Here is a 15231-nt window from a genome sequence, read left to right as displayed (position 1 = left end):
CATTATATTTGTAACCATCACATATACTCATACCTATTTTTTCACGTCCATTTCATCATCTACAGACCCTTTTAGGAATCATGCAAATTTCTCAATTTTTCATGCATATTAACTTATGGATCTGGCGCCGGGAGCACCCAAATTTTATTTCTAAAAAATCTTATGAAGACCTCCAAATAGAGTTGGAGAAACATCATGTATACTCACACCATTTTTTTATGCCTAGTTCCGTATCTAAAGGCCCTTTTTTGGGAATCATATAAATCTTTCAATATTTCATGTGTATTGACCCATGATCTAGTGTCTAGAGCACCCAATTTTATTATTCAAAAAACTTTATGAGGAACTCCGTGTTGAGTTGGGGAACAATCACGTATACTCACTTCATTTTTTCACGCCTATTCCGCATATACATACACTTTTTATGAATTACACAAATTTCTCAATTTTTTTATTGTATTAGTCCACGGTTCTAGCGCTTGAAGCACCCAAAATTTTATTCTAAAAAAATGTATGAGGACCTCCTATTTTCGTATGTACAGACATTTTTTAGAATTTGTGCAATTTATATTATTTTTCATGTATATCCTATGGATCTAGCGCCAAGAGCACCCAAATTTTTTTCTCTCAAAAAGCTTTATGAGGACCTCCGTATTTAGTTGGGTAATCATATCATATACTTTCACCATTTTTTCACGCTTATCTTCACATTTACATGTCTTTTTTTTGAAAATCGCGCAATTTACTCAAGTCTTTGTGTTTATTAAGCCCAAGGATCTGGCGCTAGAACACCTAAAATAATTTTTCTCAAAAAAATTTATAAGGACCTCTGTATTGATATAGGAAATATCATGCATAATCGCACCATTTTTTCATGTTCGATTCCGCATTTCTAGGCTATTAATATATGAATTGCACTAATTTCTTGATTTTTTGCATGTATTAGCCCATGGATCTGGCGCCAGAAGCAACCAAAAATTTATTTTTAAAAACTTTTATGAGGACCTCTATGTTGAGTTGGGGATTATAAAATATACTCGCATCATTTTTTTCACACTCATTTTCCATTTACATGTCTTTTTTTTTGGAAATTGTGCAAATCCCTCAATTTTTCTATATATTAAGCCAATGGATCTAGTGCCTAGAGTAGCCAAAATATTTTTTTTCAAAATAATTTATGAGGACCTCCTTATTGAGTTGGGGAACCATCACGTATACTAACACAATTTTTTATGTCCATTTACGCATGTACAAGCTCTCTTAAAAATCTTTTGTGTGTTCTACCTGGAGCACCAAAAAAACTTTTCTTAAAAAATTTACGAGGACCTCTAATATTGACTTGGGAACAATCACGTATAGTCGTACTATTTTTTTTTTCACCCATTTCCGCATCTACACATCGCTTATTAGAAATGACGCAAATTCCTTACTTTTTTGTTTGTTAATGCCCTTAAATCTGGCGTCCAAAGCACCAAAAATTATTATTTTCAAGAAACATCAGTAGGACATCATTATTGAGTTGGGAAACTATCACGTATTCTCATACTACTTTTCAAGCTTACTTTCGCATTTATAGGCCTTTTTTAGGTATTGCGTAAATTTCTCTATTTTTCGTGTGTATTAGACCATGGATCTGGCTTCCGCAGCACCCAAATTAATTTTATTCGGAAAACTTTATGAGGACCTTCATATTGAGTAACTGTCATGTATACTCACATCATTTTTCATGTTCATTTCTACTTCTAGAGGCCCCTCTTTAGGAATTGCGCAAATTTCTCAATCTTTCATTTGTATTAGCCGATGGATCTAGTGCCTAGAGCACCAAATTGTTTTCTCAAATTATTTTATGAGGACCTCCGTATTAAGTTGGGGAACAATCAAATATACTTGCACCATTTTTTACATGCAATTCTGCATCTACATGCCATTTTTAGAAATCATGCAAATTCCTCAATTTCTTGGGGGCGTAATAGCCCACAGTTTTGAAGCCCATAGTACCTATATTTTTATTTTTAAAAAACTGTATGAGAACCTCCTTATTGAGTCAGGTAACCATCATGCATACGCACACTATTTTTTTCAAGCCCATTTGCTGTATCTACAGGCCGTTTCTGGGAATTGCTAAAATATCTCAATTTTTCATGTGTATTAGCCGATGGATGGATTTGGCGCCTGTAGGTCCCAAAAAAATTCTCAAAAAACATTATGATAATCTCCTTATTGAGTTGGAGAACCATTACGTATACGCACACCATTTTTTCACTTCTATTTCTGCATCTACCGACCCTTTTTTAAGAATCACACAAGTTCCTCAATTTTTCATGTGTAGTAGACGATGGATCTACCGCTCGGAGAACTCAAATTTATTTTCTCAAAAAACTTTAAGACAACCTCTGTATTGAGTTGCAGAACCATCATGTATACTCACAAAATTTCTTTTATGCTCATTTCCGCATCTAGAGGCCTTTTTTTAGGAACCACGCAGATTCCTCAATTTTTCGTGTGTATTATCCCGTGGATACCAACCTAGAGCACCGAAACTTTTTTCTCAATAAAATTTATGAGACAAAAAAGAGGGATATATGGTATAAGTGGCTTACAGATATCTCCCAAGCCTATTATCATTATATTCTATCTATACGATTGACGGATTCAACCCCTGTACCTAAATGTATGAAATCGTCTACTGATTCATCCTATTATACTATATTAGATAATTACTGCGGGGAAATACGTAAATGGATGGATTACCCGTATATTTATAGTTTGCACTTATGAATAAGACTAACACATCAATGATGAGGTCTAAGATAACTAGGAAAAGACCTTATAGTACCAGGATTAGTATGGATTACTCCGTATTTATATGGAGAACCAACTTGTACACTCAAATAATTTTTTTCATGTCATTTCGCAGCTATAGGCTTTTTTAAGGATTCACACAAATTCTTTATTTTTTCATGTCTATTAGTCCACAGATCTGGCGCTCGAAGCACCCTAATTTTTTAGCAAAAAAAGCATTACGAGTACCTTCGTATTGAGTTGGGAACCAACACGTATACTCATCCATTTTTCAGGTCTGTTTCTGCATCTAGAGGCCCTTTATAGGAATTGGGTAAAGTCCTCAATTTTCGTGTGTATTAACCTATGGATCTAGAGCCTAGAGCACCAAAAAAAAATTCAAAAAAACTTTATGAGGACATCCGTATTGAGTTGGGAAGCAATCACATATACACGCACTTATTATTTCACTCCCATTTCCACATCTTCAAGCCCTTTTTAGAAATTGCCTAAATTTCTTAATTTTTCATGTGTTGATGCCAACGGATCAAGGGCCTGGAGCAACAAACAATTTTCTCAAAAATTTCGTGAGGACCTCCTTATTAAGTTTGGTAACCATCATGTTTACTCACATTATTTTTTCAAGCACATTTTTTTATTTACTAATCCTTTGCTCAAATTCCTCAACTTTTCATGCGTATAAGACCATGGATTTGGCACAAGAGCACCCTAAATTTTTTTCTCAAAAATATTATGAGCACTTCGTATTGAATTGGGGGCTATAACATATAATCACACCTATTATTTCACGCCCATTTTTGAATTTATAAGTCCTTTTTAGAAATCACAAATATTCCTAAATTTTCCAATGTATAATCTCATTGATCTGGCACCTAAGTCACCCAAATTGTCTTTCTCAAAAAAAATTATACGGACCTCCGTATTGAGTTGGGGAACTATAACTTATACTCAAACCATTTTTCACGTCAATTTCATCATCTACAGGCCCACTTTTAGAATATCACAAATTGCTCAATTTTCGGGTGTATTCGCCCGTGTGTCTCTGGAGCCCAAAACACCCAAATTCTTTTTATCAAAAGCATTATGAAGAACTTAGTATTGAGTCTGGGAACCATCACGTATACTCACACTATTTCATTCACACACATTTCCGTATCTAGATGCCCTATTGGAATCATGCAAATATCTCAATTTTTCGTGTGTATTAGCCCACGGATCTGGCGCACAAAACACCCAAATTTTTTCTTAAAAAACATTATGAGGACCGGAAACAGTCATGTATACTCACACAATTTTTTGAAGCTTATTTGCGCATTTACATGCCTTTTTTTAGGAATCGCATAAGTTCATCAATTTTTCGTATGTATTACTCCATGGATCTGGATCCCGAAGCACCCAAAATTATTTTTCTCAAAATACTTTATGAGTACATACTTATTGAGTAACCATCATGTATATTCACACTATTTTTTATATCCATTTCCTCATTTACTAGCCCTTTATTAGTAATTGCATAAATTTCTCAATTTTCTGTTTGTATTAGCCGATGAATATGGCTTTCGGAGAACCCAATCTTTTTTCCCAAAAAGAATTATAACAACCTCCATATTTAGTTGGGGAACCATAAAATTTAATCACACTAAAATTTTCACGCCCATTTCTGCATCTACAAGCCCTTTATTTAAAATTGCGCAAATTCATCAATTTTTGCGTGTATAAGCCCATGGATCTGGCGTCAGGAACTCCAATATTTTTTCTAAAATAATTTTATCAGTACCTCTGTATTGAGTTGGGGAACCATCAAGTATACTCACACCATATTTTTTCACGCCCATTTTTTTATTTGATGGACTTCTTTTTGGAATCGCGCAAATTTCTCAATTTTTATGTACATTAGCTCATGGATCTAGCGTCCGAAACACGCAATTAGTTTCCCAAATTTTTTTATATGAACGTCTATATTGAGTTGGGCAACCATCGCGTATAATCTCACATATTTATTGTCACGTCCATTTCCGCATTCACATACCTTTTTTGGAATCACAGAAATTCCTATGTTTTTTGTGTGTATTAGCCTATTGATGTGGTGCCCAAAGCACTCAAAAAAAATCTCAAAAATCTTTATGGACTTCTATATTGAGTTGGGAACCATCACGCATATTAAAACCATTTTTTTCACATCCATTTCAGCATCTAGAGGCCCTTTTTTAGGAATTACGCAAATTACTCAATTTTTTGTGTGTATTAGCCTGAAGAATTGGGGATCGAAATACTCCTTTTTTTCTCAAAGAACATTAAGAGGACTTTCGTATTAAGTTGGGAACCATCCTGTATAGTCACACATTTTTTTTACTCTTATTTTCACATCTACATGCCATTTTTTAGGAATTGCGTGAATTCCTTAATTTTTCGTATGTATTAGACCATGGATATGGTGTCTCGAGCACCCAAATTTCTCTTTTAAAAAATTAATAAGGACCTTTGTATAGAGTTAGGGAATCATCATGTATACTCAAATTATTTTTTTACGTCCATTACCTCATCTACAGGCCCTTTTTTAGGAATCACGCAAATTTGTAACCTTTTAGAATGTATTAATTAGCCCATAAATTTGGCGCCCGAAGCACCCAAATAAAGTTTCTCAAAAACATTTATGAGGACCTACATATTGAGTTGGGGAACCATCAAATATACTCACACCACTTTTGAGTCAACTTTCTCTTTTTAAGAAATTGCGCAAATTCCTTAATTTTTTCTGTGTCTATTAGCCATGGACAAAGTGTTGGGAGAACCCAAAATATTTTTATCAATAAAATTTATAAGGGCCTCTGTATTGAATTGGGAACTATAACGTATACTCGGATTATTTCTCACATCCATATCTGCATCCACAGTCACTATTTAGGAATCACACAAATTCCTCAAATTTTTGTTGTTATTAGGCCATGGATCAGGCGCCACAAAGCACCCAAAAGTTTTTGGTCAAAAATTTTTATAAGAACCTCTATATTAAATAGGAGAACTATCACATATACTCATACCTTTTTTTCACGTCCAATTCTGCATCTTGAGGCCTTTTTTATGAATCGCGTAAATTTATCAATTTTTCGTATGTATTAGCCCATAGATCTGGCGCCTGTAGCACCCTAATTTATTTTTTAAATTACGAAAATTCCTCATTTTTATTGTATCAGGTGCGGGAGCACCCTAAATACTATTTTCTATAAACTTTATAAGGACCTCTATATTGAGTTGGGGAACCATCACGTATACTTACGTCAATATTTTACACCAATTTCAACATCTACAAGCCCTTTTTAGGAATTACGCAAGTTAGTCAAGTTTTCTTATGTAATTAGCCTATGGTTTTGGCCTACGGAGAACCTAAATTGTTTTTCTCAAAAAAAACTTTATGAGTACCTCCATATTGAATTTTGGGAACCATTACGTATTATCGTACTATTTTTCACGCTAATTTCCACATCTAGAGGCCATTTTTTAAAAAGCGCGTAAATTTTTCAATTTTCATGTTTATTAGAAGATAGATAAACCGATCGAATCGCCTCAAATACCTTTCTCCTAACTGTAGTTACTTAAGTTCAAGTAGTAGACAGGCGAGGCCCACATTTCTCCTATCACATTTTAAGTAATGTTTCTATATTATTAGTTTGAAGTCAAATTGCAAAAAACCAAATTTGATTAACATTTCTATTAAAAGGGCAATACAATTAAGTATGAAATAAAAATGGTCATTTGAACAACTCCATCCTAATGTTGCTCTTTAGTATACATAATAATTCATGAGATTGTTCATAATCTTACATATTATTAGTTATAGCATAGGTCCAACTAAACTATCTTAGCAGCAGTAATATAGCATAACAAAATATTTGTTCAACTACGTTGGGCTAGAATATCAGAAGTCCATTCAAACCAAAGATTAAACTAGAATTGTCTTTGGCCGCACAAACGCAGGCCCCCTCATCAACAAATTATGACGTAGGCTCAACCACATGGGCCGACCTTAGGCAGGCACCCCTCCAAAGTGCAATGTAGGTCACAAGCGTAGTCAATGGATCGTCTTGATCATCTATTGACCCCATCCAGGTAAGTATGCTTATTCATCCTACTAGGCTCACGATTATACCTCCTTTCGTCTCCATCTTCTCTATTGGCCGATGTGGGATAACTAGGTTCTTCTGTATCCATATTTTAATTTTCATTGTTAAATCGATTAAATATTAAAAAGAAGATAAAACATAAATTTAGCTAATTATCTCAACGATTGTAGCCTTAGCCAACATTAAGAGAGAAACGCACTTTAAGATATAAACTAAATAAAATTACTTCGTGATTAGTGCTCTCAATTCCCAAACTATTACTACTTTCACTCGTGTCTATAACTATGGTACATTTAAGGCTTGTAGAGTTTCATATGGCTGTTATTTAAACTGCTTTATATCTAAAACTAGGATTAGAAAGTTTACTGAGTTCTTCAATACTAAGTAGCTTGGTATATTTCGCCAAAAAGGAAAAATTATGCATTGATTAGTTGCAAGCTAAGTATGCTCGTTACAGTCTTACACAAACTCCATCAGTCTAGTTTAAGTCTTTAATTAATACTACTCTTTTTTATCCTAATTTGCATTGCATACCCGATACTCTCATGAAGCCCACACACAAACTTGGTACCCGAGACAACAGTGATGATTTGACAAAACTCTCAAATAACTTTTGATGATGAAAACATGAACCAGGTTCACATACATGTTCCAAAAATAAAATAAAGAGGCGGGAAGAGATCACTCATAAAACAGGAAAACATGTTCAAAACATCAATCCAAGTTAAACTGGGAGAAGAATGAAGGAGACTAAGGTTTAATTAAACTCTATACAAGCATAAAGCTAAAGAAGAAACCAATTGTCTTTCGCAAAATCACAAATCAAGAGAATTTTTCAAGTGAAGGCCGAACATTCAACAATATCAATAAAGCGGAAGAAAGAAGTACTAGAGTTTGGATTTCTTTCTGATGTTTTGGTTCATATTGGAATTAGTGTTTAGGAATTTTTTTTCTCAAGTTATCATTCATGGAGAGCTTCCTACTCCAGCCTTTACTGCAATCCATTGTTCTTATTGGAAAAGCAATCCTTGTTAGCATTTTGTAAGATAATAGCTACCTCTGGGTAAAAGTCGTTACGTTTTTCACAAGGATTTTTAGAGACTGTAAGGGGGAGGTCATTCAGAATGGATAATATAGACATTGGGAGACTCTAAATATACAAAATATAGTAAGTGCTTTCATTACCATCACCATGAAATTAAAGCACATACACTTTCTAGCAAGGATTAACCTTAAAAAGTCTCGAGACCCAAATGATAGCAATCAGACACTAAACAACAGAGCACAAGTTGATAATGTCATAAGTTATAGCGAATTTAAAAAGAAATTTAAACAATTTGATCTGACAAGCAACTTTGTCTTCAAACTGCTAAGCACCAGCTACAGTTAATATACATGATCAGAGAAACACGCTTGCATCATAACTTCGCTCTCAAAACATGGCAGGTCCTACACAAAAGTATAGTTCCACAATTTAGTAACTTAATATAACCGTATGTTATGGTCATCGATAATAAAAGGGTCAAGCGCACCAAAGGTTTGTACCTGTAAATACACATAGTTTCAACAATCTCCTTCAGCTGATGTCACACAAGGATTGCGAGCAAATTGCAGCATTAAGTTGCCTGAATCATGCTCATCAAGGTCGAATTTATAACATGCAAGATTTGATTAGTCTTACTGCACCAATATCCCAACAAATTTCTCTTTCATAGATCGATGTACACTAGCAAATTGTCCGAAAATTTTCTGTCAAGCATTCATGAAATGTCCTTCAACTTGTACGAAAGTTTAAAGACCAAAATTTTAGAATATTCACACAACATTGATTTTTTTAGTACTCTGATTAATTATAAATTGAGCATTCATAATTATGAGGTAGAAAAAAGAGGGTGTGAAGCTCACCTTGTAAGGCATCCATTGCAGCAACTGCATGAAGCGGACTCACAAAATCAACAAAGCAATGAATCAAGGTATTGACTCCAGGCTGCATATAAGTTGATAATCAGTAGACAGAATTTTTAATTAGTAGATGATGATGTGAAACGTATATATTCTTACATATATTGATGGTTCTGGTACAAGCCTAACTTCTTTGTAACCTCCAAAATGGCGGAATATGTCTGCAAAAACTAAAGTAAAGGGAAAAACTAGAATGGGCCATAAATAAAACAATAAGCTAATTTCCACACAAGAAAAGGATACGTGCCACCTCTCTTGTTGTACAGTCCTCAGGCAAACCCTCTACATACAATGTACTGCTAGCATTTGGAGGAAGCATATCTTCTGGAGCTTCTAAAAGGGAAAATCAGCACAAACAAATATCAGTTAGCACTGAAACCCAACAAGAAAAGAATAGTAAAATTAAGTGCAACAAAATATCAACATCAACCTAACATAACCAAATAAGGTTTAGTATATATGTATTAAAAAGAATTCCTAAATATTTATATACATATACATATATGATTGTGAACTTAGTAATATTTTTAGTGCTTTTCATGATTTATAGCGCTTTCTCTCTCTCTTTCTTTTGATTTATTTAAACATATTTTCATTACTTTTTCTATATTTACTGTAATGCAACAAAAAAAAGATAATAATATATTTTTATCATATATATACCCCCTGGAAAAAACCCCTAGATCCACCCTTGGATTGCTGAAGTCTCTATTTTAATATTGATTTTTCTTGTATTTTGAAGAACTTTGTGATACATATATTAGCAATTAAAATTGAAGATTTCCTTATATTTATTGTCATTGTATAAGGTCTATTTTAGTCTTTCTTTAAAATGTGTGTTAGTCTTTCTCTCTTTATACAGTGTGCTCCACTTTGGTGAAGCAAACACTTCGCTTCACTCAAAGTGAAGCAAGACATTGTTGATTTTATTCGCTTCATACTCCGTTCAACACTAGTCTAATTTAAACTCTCTTGGACTATCACCTTTTATCATCATCTTCCCATGATGATTGAAATCATTTCCTAGCAATCTTGCAACACATCAGGACTGATGTGAATTGTTTAAGATGCAGGAATCGTTGCTAACATACAAGAAACCTTGCTAGTATCCAGGTGACAATGTGATGGAATTCTCTTCTCTTTTTAGCTAGTTATACACTGACTATCAACCTCAATGGGATACTATAGATTCACCATTACTAAATAAGCCCTTACACCAAAAGGTTCATCTACTGTATAAAAGCTATAAAAATAGCTCTAATATTCAGCACAAAGAAATTGCATTGCCCTATTCACGCGGACTTCAAACATATACTACAACTTTGTTTTTTATTTCTTTCACTTACTTCAGTAATACCAAAGACTTTCTCGATGAGTATAAAGGACATTCTTGGTGAGTATTCTAAATTCCTATCATAACTATATTACACAAACCACAACAAAAAGCATAAAAATTAAGTTTTTAATTAAAAAGGCAAATGAACAAACTCTATTTTCAACAAGCCATAAAATTAAGTTTTGACTGATTTAATAAACCCTAGTATCTACAAGTCATAACGATTAAGTTTTTGACTGAAAAAGTACATGAATAAATCCTAGTTTCTACAAGTCATAAAAATTAAATTCTTAACTAAAAAATAAATGTCAAAACCCTAATTTCTATAGATCCACCCTATTGAGCGAAAAATATGTAGAAATCCTAATTGCCTCTTCTTTCTCAATAGGATTTTAAACAGATACATGGTTGATTATATACCATATTCATTGAGAGGGATTTCCAGAGAGAGGAGTAAGATCCGACGACATCACTTCCAGCTGCACAGTGTTGGTGTCCTTCCGATAAACACCCGCCGCCATATGTTAGTCCACCAGAGAGAAAATGACTTTCAACTAAAATTGAAAGAGAAAGGAAAAGGAGTGCTCACTATTTAAGGAAAGACAAAAAATGCATTGTAAAGAAAGATCCGCCTAAGTTTAATGATAAATTTACTTAAAAGGAAAATCTTCTATAGTAAGAGTAGGAGCAAGACATGTTGCCAAGTGGCAGCCAAATGTTAACAAAATTGGTGATGATTGTCTAATTGAAAAATTATACATATTAAGATACACTTTGTTAATAGAAAAAAATCTTTATTATTTTACTTTTTTATTTCATATTATTACTTTTAGCTTCATGTTATTAACATGCGATTCAAAGATTAAAAATAAAATATATTCACAAAATCATTTTTGGAAAAAGGTTGAATGAATAACTCTCTTTACATATTTTTAGTATAGGTATATATTTCTTTTCACACTAAATCATTTCAGGAAATATTAGAATGACTAACCATCCATTACTCATCTCTAATATATGAATTTTGTTCACTATTTTCATTATATTTGAGTATGGCAAAGGAAATTTATGTAAATTAAATAGTCTGTAAACGTAACAAACCTAATTTCTTAAATAAGTCAATTCAAGCAAAAAGAATTCTTTTGTTGAGTATTCATATATTAGCTAAGATAGAGATTCTATCCTTAATTATTTTTAAAAGTTTTTTTTTTCTTACACTATATAAATAATAGTTCTTCTATTTTCCAAAGATGATAAATTTGTATGAAGAACCTATAGATGATATATACAAAAATTAGCTAAAGCTTATTATACATTTGTTATAAACTATTAAAATACTTAAATTATGGTTCAATAGTTAGTTAAAAAGAATTTTTCAATAGATTATATTATTTCACAATGCAAATTATGTAACATGTAAGCAACCGCCAAATTACATGACAAAGAGAGAAATATATGGGCGCCACCACTGATATGCCTTCACTTTCTCTAAATTTGATGAATTTAAGAGGAGAATAGAAAATTTAATGACGTTCTTGATCGATGATAAAGTCGTTGTATTGAGCAAAATAGATATGAACTGACTCACTAAATTTTTTTGGTTAGTTGCTTCTTTAAATTTTGCACGCCCTTCAAAAAATGTTGGCTCCACCATCTTGGGTGGACCTACAGTTGGTCAAGTGAGTTCATATGAGCCCACTTCGTTATGTATTACATTTTTACAGCATTTTGCATAAATGTGATGTTTCGCTTTAGCGGAGAGGAGGGTTCATTCTGTCCACCAACACTTAGGAGTGTACAAAATCGAATCGATAACAGAAACAACCACAAAATGAGTCAAATCGGAAAAAAACTTGGATAGTGGTTTGGTTTGATTTAGCTTGGTATCGAAAAAAGAACCCGACTATATATGGGTTGGTTTGAATTACAGTTTTAGTATTCATTTAATTAAAAGTTTCTTTATTTCATAATACTAGTTCTTAACACGTGCCTTTCCCATTAGTCCCACGAATATATATATATATATATATATATATATATATATATATATAAATTACTTCTATTTAAACAAAAACATATTTTGCATAAACTATTCAAATATTATCAAATTCGTCATGTATTATATTAATTGATGTTTTGTCAATTAAATATCACATAGAGTTTGTTTGGTATGAAGGAAAATGTTTTCCAATTTTCACATGTTTGGTTGGGGCAAAAGTTTTGGAAAATGTTTTCCAAATCAACTCATTTTCCTCAAAATTATGGAAAATGACTTCCCTTAAAAAATTAAGGAAAACATTTTCCAAAGCTCTCCTCCAATTTCAAAATAATTTTTTTTTCGAAAAAACATCAATTTTATCAATTTCAAAATTTTATTTTTTCACCCGATCCTTAACCACCTCCCCTCCCCCCCAACCACCCTATCCAAAAAATTAATTTTGCTTTTTAAAAATATTTTCAACTTTAAATTTTTATTTTTAAACTCCTACATCCCCCTACACCCCCCCTACCAGCCCCCTCAACCCCCAACCTCAACCCCCGAAAAAAATATTTTTGCTTTTTAAAAATACTATCAATTTCAAATTTTTATTTTTTCACTTGTACCCCCTTCCCCTGCCCCCACCCCCACTATCCCCCCACACTCCCATCACCACTACCCCAAAAAAAAGTATTTTTAAAAAATATTTTCAATTTCATAAATTATTTTCTACTCTAGAAAAAATAAAAGATGTTCCTCAAAAACATTTTTCATTCATAAATTAAACAATAAAAATCATTTTCCGAAAATATTTTCTGCGCACCAACCAAACATGAGAAAATAAGTCCAAAATCTACTTGTTTTCCAAGAAAACATTTTCTAGAAAAACATTTTCCTTCATACCAAACACACCCTTAAAAGCATAATAACACAAAATACAAAGAAATTTTTTTTCACAACAATACAAGTACATAATTACATAAAAATATGGGTTGCATACAAAATCCATTTTGTACAACCATACCTTATCTCCAAAATGAAAACGAAAAACTTAAAATCGTAATCTAACATAAAAAAGATCTAAAGAAATATATAAGTCATATCTTATACTGTTAAGTATAACCGTTGAATTATACTGTAAGAAAACTTCTCTTGCTTGTCTTTTAATTTCAGAATGAAGCTATTTGTTCTTCTCCCCAGTTAGCTTCTTGACGACATGTACTCATATCATAATTGAGGAAGAAGAAAAAAAAGTAGATGATAGAAAAAAAAGGAATGTGATGACCTAGGAAGCAATTAACTGGCATTTATAATGATATTTGATTGCCTTTTCATCTACCAAAAATTTTTAATGGGGCACATAAAATCATGATAGATACATTTATTTCAGTTTCTAAATTCAAAGAATCACAAACTTTGAAGAGTTTTATACATTATTGTTTTATGATAAGATAAATTTATGTTAATTTCAAAATTCAAAGAATCACAAAATTCGAAGAGTTCCACACATTATTGTTTTCTACTCTAATTTAACCTATTTATTTACAATTATAATGTCATAACTAAAAAACTAAAGTGTAGTTGTTGGATTTCATATTATACCATTATGTAATTAAATATTAGTATTTAAAAATAAATTAATCTATTTTGATTTAGTGGAGGGGCAAAATGATAATCCAACTTTGAAGGTTGGAGCTTCCCATTTATAATAATATATATGATATGATTTACATATCTTTAGTGTAATTAGTATTAAATAATATATATATCCTGAGATTGCTCATGTTCTTACCTGCTGTTAGTTTTAGCATAGGTTCAGTTAAAACTATCTTAGCTGTTATATAAATTCAACTACATTGGGGTAGAGAGTGGCCACTTAGCAACACAAAAATTATTTAGATCCACAGCCCACAAAAGAATAAACAAGAATTGGTAGGGGCCGCACGAAAGCAGGCCCCCTCATAAACAAATTATAACGTAGACTCGACCACTTGGGCCGACATTAGGCAAGCACCACTCCAAATTTCAATAAAGGCAACAAGCCTAGGCCATGCCTTAATGATCACCAAATGACCCCATCCAGTTTAGTATGTTACTTCATTCTAGTTGGCCCATTATTATACCTTTTTCTTCCATCTCCATCTTTTTTATTTGCCGATATGGGATATTTGGATTCTTCTGTATACATATTCATGTTTTCATTGTTCAATGGATTAGTTATTAAAAAAAATAAAATTGTAGTCTTACCCAACAATTAGAGATAAACACACTATAAGATACGAACTACAATAAGTACAAATTACAAAATATAAGTACTTCATGTTTCATGCTCCCAAACAATTATATTTGTAAATATGATTCAATTAAAGCTTGTCGAATTTCATATTGACTGATTTTTTAACTAATTTATATATGAACATATATAGGATTAGAGTGACTGATGAGTTCTTCAAGGTTTTGCACAAACTTGACCTGTATAGTTTAAGTCTCTAATTAAAACTACTCTTTTTGACCTAATTTGCATTGCATATTCTTTATATAACTTTCATTGTTGCTAAAACATCTCTATTAATTCCATGTTTTATGTAAAGGAAATCACATTTGAGAACGTAAATAGTTTCTGGGTAACCAAAAGAAAGTATAAGATATTAATATCATCGATGATAAAGGAATAAGGTCATCTTTTCTTTTAATTGAGTTGGAAAATCATCACATATACTCGCACCATTTTTTTCACGCGTATTTCCGCATTTACATGTCTTTTCTAGAAATCGTGTAAATTTCTCAATTTTTGTGTGTAATTAGCTCATGTATATGGCTCCTAGAGCACCCAAAATCTTTTTTTCTCAAAATAATTTATGAGCACCTCCGTATAGAGTGGGGGAACCATCACTTATACTCACACAGTTTTTTCATGTCCATTTTTGCATCTACAGGCCCTCTTTTAAAAATCACGTAAAAATTCCTCAATTTTTCGTATGGATTAGCCCATTGATATGATGCCCAATGCACCCATTTTTTTCTCAAAAAGC

General features: G+C 32.4%; 1 long non-coding RNA gene and 2 other non-coding genes across 3 annotated transcripts; all 3 read right to left on the bottom strand.

Moving 5' to 3' along the window:
* Nucleotides 1-6760: 6760 nt before the first annotated feature.
* On the bottom strand, nucleotides 6761-6917 carry LOC112941756 (U1 spliceosomal RNA). Its single transcript, XR_003247328.1, has one exon. It is a non-coding gene; the product is annotated as a U1 spliceosomal RNA (small nuclear RNA).
* A 1911-nt stretch (nucleotides 6918-8828) lies between these two features.
* LOC104647870 (uncharacterized) lies at nucleotides 8829-10835 on the bottom strand. Its single transcript, XR_003247050.2, has 4 exons — nucleotides 10642-10835; nucleotides 9129-9218; nucleotides 8985-9046; nucleotides 8829-8910 (listed from the first exon to the last, which is right to left on the bottom strand). It is a non-coding gene; the product is annotated as an uncharacterized lncRNA (long non-coding RNA).
* A 3296-nt stretch (nucleotides 10836-14131) lies between these two features.
* On the bottom strand, nucleotides 14132-14290 carry LOC112941759 (U1 spliceosomal RNA). The gene has a single exon (XR_003247331.1). It is a non-coding gene; the product is annotated as a U1 spliceosomal RNA (small nuclear RNA).
* Nucleotides 14291-15231: the final 941 nt, after the last annotated feature.

Source organism: Solanum lycopersicum, chromosome 6 (assembly GCF_036512215.1).
Source record: "Solanum lycopersicum chromosome 6, SLM_r2.1".
In the NCBI taxonomy this organism is placed as follows: Eukaryota; Viridiplantae; Streptophyta; class Magnoliopsida; order Solanales; family Solanaceae; genus Solanum; species Solanum lycopersicum.
This window is presented reverse-complemented; position numbering and strand designations above follow the sequence as displayed.